The sequence below is a fragment of the Neophocaena asiaeorientalis genome, unplaced genomic scaffold, assembly GCF_003031525.2.
Source record: "Neophocaena asiaeorientalis asiaeorientalis breed wild unplaced genomic scaffold, Neophocaena_asiaeorientalis_V1.1 scaffold392, whole genome shotgun sequence".
In the NCBI taxonomy this organism is placed as follows: Eukaryota; Metazoa; Chordata; class Mammalia; order Artiodactyla; family Phocoenidae; genus Neophocaena; species Neophocaena asiaeorientalis.
This window is the reverse complement of record NW_020174421.1, coordinates 1,189,002-1,194,650: the sequence shown is the minus strand read 5'-3', so window position 1 is coordinate 1,194,650 and position 5,649 is coordinate 1,189,002.

The following is a 5,649-nucleotide window of genomic DNA, read 5'->3' as shown; positions in this document are numbered from 1 at the left end:
TTACTCTTATGTCTGGTACGTCCATGGGGATGTCTGGAAGGCGTGTGTGTGTGTGTGTGTGTGTGTGTGTGTGTGTGTGTGTGTGTGTGTGTGTGTGTGTCGGGGAGGGAGGGGGGCGGTGGATGTTGGCCAGGACAGTCTGCCTGAGCACCTCCTGGCCTTTCCAGCATGGCAGCCTGAGGGTAGTCGGAATTCCTACCTGGCAGCTCAGAGCACCAGCAATCGATGCAGAAGCTGCACCATCTTTTATGACCTGGTCACCCAGGATCACGTATGGCGTACTGCACTGGCTGAAGTATTCACAAGCCTTCCCAGATTCAACAGCAGGGAACACAGACTCCATCTCTTGAAGGGGGACTGACAAGGTTACAGAAACTCACATGCGATGGGAGATATTGTTGCAGCCTTCTTTGAAAAGTACAATCAGCTACAACTATGATTTAAGTTTTAAAATAACTTGTGGTTATCTTGTGAAGAGCATCATTAGTTTGCATTATGCTTGTGACGGGATTTTGATTTAAAAGCATCGTATTCATTACATTCAACAAAGCAGTTTGTTAAATATGAGCGTTTAAAACACATCATTGCCATTTTTTAATATCTGCTTTGGCATTTCTACATTTAAAACTATAAATAACGGGAGCTTCAAAAAATGCAAGTGTCTCGGGTCTCTCTCAATCTCCAGAACAAGGATCTAATTATTTATTTTTGTAATATTCTACTACCCTGATCCCCCAGCGTGTAGCACTGAGCACACAGTTGGTGCTTAATATTCAGCAATTTCACTATTCACTAAGACAGAAGAGAAACTGTGGCTCCCGCTTTGAGGCAAATCTAAAGGAAAAAAACGTACTGGATGACTAAAACTTTAATTTCAGGTTGTTTCACTGTCACCATTATCCAGAGTCTAAAATGGGTACAATTTCTTCACTGGCTTGGCTTGGCTGATTCTACAGGGAGAATGAAAGCCAGATGATCAGGACCACAGATGTGCTTGTGTTGCTTTGTTTTGCATAAATCATGTGGACAATCATCTCAGTTCTCCAGTTCACTCTCCATTACCTACAGCGCCGTTTATTTCAATGAACGTTTACTGAGCATGCTGGGGGCCACATGCTGAGCTAGCCACTGGAGATGTAGAGATGCCCAGAGTGGTCCATGCCCTCAAGGGGCTTACTGTGCAGTTGGGGGAGGGGGAGGAACAAATGAAATACAGCCACATGCGAGCAACTCAAACATGACGGTGTGTACGGGGCTTGACCTTTCCCAGAGCACTTGACTCAGCCTGGCCACTGTGATTGGTTCAGGGATGGACATACGACCCAACTGGATCCTATCAAAGTGAAGCTCAGGATTTTTGAGGAAGCTCCCATATACATCTTCTGAGTTTTTCCCCTGGATTTGAACCCTGAGGCAAGGGAAGGCTGGGGATGCCTCAGCTACCTTTACACCTTTACAGAGCTGAGCCTGGAGTCCTGCAGGAGCCTGCTGACCTCTGCTGAGCACTGAAACCAACCAGACCTGAGCTTTTCAGTTCCATGCAGCGTGATATTCCCTTTTTCTGAACCTAAAACCACTGAGTTAGTTTTCCCATTACTTGTAACAGAGTCCTAATAGATGCTCACGTGATTACCTGTTGATTTCCTCTCTGGCAATATTGACAGTCGGTTAAGGTCATTTCTCTTTCTTTTTCTGAAAAGAAATCTCCTAGAACATGGAAATCACTGGAGGCTATGCACACACTTCCAGAGGGAGAGGGTCTGTGAACTGAAGGACCACCGAGGGAGAAGCCACCCAGCATCTTTTGGCCCTCAGCAGCTCTGTGCCCTCAGACAGCCTGCTTCACCTGGCCAACCTCCGAGGCTCTTGCGGATTTACGGTTTGATACTGGAGAGCCTAACTGGCCATCTTCACCAGACTAGGTCCAGCATGTTGTGAGAACTTGGGAATTATTGTTATTATTACATTATTAGCACTGTCTGTGTCCTTTTTTTTAAGTAGGCATTGGCCTCCTAACTTTGAGTAGGTGGGAACTGAGGGGCCTTTTTTATTGGGATCCTCTGGTATTCAGCTTCCACCTGTACCCCTTGACCTACCTCTCCGAAAGGGAAAGACTTAGAGATGGTACCAGAGGTCAACCTTAACTAGAAGCTTCTGACACCAGATTCGTAGAAATCAGGCCTGTGTGTGCAGCCCTTTTCTCAGCCTCAAATATGGTTTGCACACTTCAAATTCTAAATATTGTTTTCTCATAGCTCATTTCCTCATTATGGTTCTGGGCAACTTCGGTTTTATCTTTCTCCTCGGACCACTCCTCGTAATGTTGGTGTCCAGTCCACATTTGCTCTATCAGGAAAGTCAATGCTTTTCTTCAGAAACCATTTCGGAAGGCAAACAACTCCAAAGCAAGTCGGTCAACATAGAAAGGAAATTAACAGCAACAGGAATAGCTGACAGTGATTGAGAGCTAACTATGTCTCAGGCATAATGCCGTAAGGCATATGGCAGCAAATCCTATGACTGAATCTGAGATGTGTGCCAGGATCATCTTGTTTCACAAGCAAGGGAACTTAGGCAGGGACATGCTGCTAACAGCGGGTGAGCTCTGGGCAGAATCCAAGCAGTCCAACCCTACCCTCCTCTACTTTTAAGAAGATAACTATTTATTTTGATATAATTTCAAACAAAGAGAAAATTCACAATACTACTATAAGGAACTCGCATATATAGAACCTGCATTTTTAATCATTACACTATATTTGTTCAATGAATAAATAGGTACTCAAACATAGCAAGTAGCTAATCTTAATTAAGAAAACACCAGGGCTTCCCTGGTGGCGCAGTGGTTGAGAGTTCGCCTGCCAATGCAGGGGACACGGGTTCGTGCCCCGGTCCGGGAAGATCCCACATGCCGCGGGGCGGCTGGGCCCGTGAGCCATGGCCGCTGAGCCTGCGCGTCCGGAGCCTGCGCGTCCGGAGCCTGTGCTCCGTGACGGGAGAGGCCACAACAGTGAGAGGCCCGCGTACCGGAAAAAAAAAAAGAAAACACCAACATACCCACGATGAAAATCCAAAACAAAGATTAATCTTGGATGAAAGTCCCGAAGCTGAAGAGGGAGACGAAGGGTGTCTAATATTTTTTGTACAATTCTTACTCATTTCTGTATTTATCCTTCCTGAGGTTTACTTACAGCAATAAATAGATTCACAAAAGCTTAGCACTTAGAAATCTTAGAGACCCTGCAGTGCAAGCCCCTCTCCCACCTCCCACATTTAGCAGATGGGTGGGAGCTGGCTTTAAGCAGCAACTAGGGCGCTCTGCTTCCCAAGCAGCCATGGGGAGCCGCGAGCCCAGGGCCTTTAGAACTGGATCACCTCACATGGAAGCCCCACCCTGTCACTTACAGCCTGTGTGACCTTAGACAAGGCCTAACCTCACAGAACCTTGGTTTCCTTGCCAGTAAACGGCGCTAAGAATGCTGACCTCGGGAGGTTATGGAGAGAATTTAATGAGATAAACTTGCAAAGAGCTTGACATTTAGCAGGGATCCAATAAATATCCCTTTTCTCTACTTTTTTTTTTTTTGGGGGGGGCCAAGCCAAGCAGCTTGTGAAAGCACTGGGTCCAAACCACTGGACTGCCAGGAAATTCCCTCTACCTTTTCAAATAGCTTTTTCCATACTTCAGATGATTTCTCTAGAATAGAGTCCTAGAAGTAGAATTATACTGGGCCAACTGGAAGAAACATTTATATGACCCTTGATCTGTATTGCCAACTTCTTTTCCAAAAGGGTCCTGCCACTGGTGGCATGTGAGATTGCCAGTTTCACCATTTCTTTGCCAGACTAAGATTTTTTTTCCCCCTTTTTAGGTATTAGAAAAAGAAAAGTATTGTATCATTGTGTTAAGTTGTATATCTTCCATTAATTGGCAGGTGAATATTTCCCCACATCTACATTCCCTGTTTTCTGACTTGCTTGTTCGTGACCTTTGACTATTGGGGTACTGGCACTTTTTTTCTTATCAATATGTGTGAATTATTTTTTACAATAAAGAAATTAAGTTCGTATATACTGACTGCAAACATTTGTTCCTAGTCTTTTCTTTGCTTTTTATTTTGAAGCTGATGGGAATTCCCTGGCGGTCCAGTGGTTAGGACTCAGTGCTTTCACCGCCGGGGCCTGGGTTCAATCCCTGGTCAGGGAACTAAGATGCTGCAAGCGGTATGGTGAGGCCAAAATAAATAAATAAAAAATAAGTCTTTTTATTTGAAGATGTTTCATTTATTTTTAGTGATTTTTGTTGTTATTGCTGTGGTATTTTTGGAGGTTTGTAAGCCACGGAAGTGTTTCATCTGTATTTTGATGTTTCTCTTTATAATTTGTTCTTTAAATTTTAAGCTGCCCCATCTGGGAGTTAGATACTCTTGAGGAATCATATGTTATGGATTGAACTGTATCCCTCCAAAAGAGATGTTGAGGCCCTGACCTTCCAGAACCTGCGAACGTGGCTTTATTTGGCAATAGAGTCTTTGTAGACATAATCAAGCTGAGACGAGGTTATACTGGAGTAGGGTGGGCACTACCCCAATATGACTGGTATCCTGAGAAGAAGAGAAGACAGAGACATACAGAGAGAAGGCCATGTGACAACAAGAGCAGAGACTGGGGTGATGCAGCTACAAGCCAACGACTGCCAACCACCACCAGAAGCTAAGAGAAGGGCAAGGAAGGATGCTACCCAGAGTCTCAGAGGGAGCACGGCCCTGCTGACACCTTGATTTCACACTTCTGGCCTCTAGAACTGTGAGAGAATAAATTTCTGTTGTTTTAAACCTCCAAGTTTGTGCTACTTTGTTATGGCAGCCCTAGAAACTACGCCAAATTAAAGACAAATTTTCCTATTAAAATTGGACCCAAGGAGAACTGGACAGAAATTATCCCATGATAAATGTGGAAGTGCCAGACATATAGAAGAAAAGTGATGTTTTCCTACTACCATCTGGAAAAAAGAGGGGGGCGGATTTTGACCTCTACCTTGTAATTTACCTTAAATTACACTGAAATAAACCCCAAATGACTGAAAGATTTAAATGTAACAAATGAAACTAGAGGCATTCTAGAGGAAAACATGTGAAATAAAATGCTTTTTCAGGGCAGGGAAGGCATTTCTAGGCATTAGACAAATGCCAGAAGCTGTAAAAGGAAAAGTTGACACTGAACCACGTAAAAGTCAACTTTCAGCACAGTAATAAATACCTTCAGCAAAATCAAAGATCAAATGGCTGGGAAACAATATTTGCAACTCAATTCACAGACAAAGGATTGGTTTCTTTAATAAAGAGAGCTCCAAAAATCAGTAAGAAAAGACCAAATAAGAGAAACTACACTGAGAGACCACTTCTCACCTATCAGCTTGGGCAAAGTCAAAAAACATTTGCTGGGGCTTCCCTGGTGGCGCAGTGGTTGAGAGTCCGCCTGCCGATGCAGGGGACACGGGTTTGTGCCCCGGTCCAGGAGGATCCCACATGCCGCGGAGCGGCTGGGCCCATAAGCCTGCGCGTCCGGAGCCTGTGCTCTGCAGCGGGAGAGGCCACAACAGTGAGAGGCTTGCGTACCGCAAAAAAAAAAAAAAAAAAAAAATTTTCT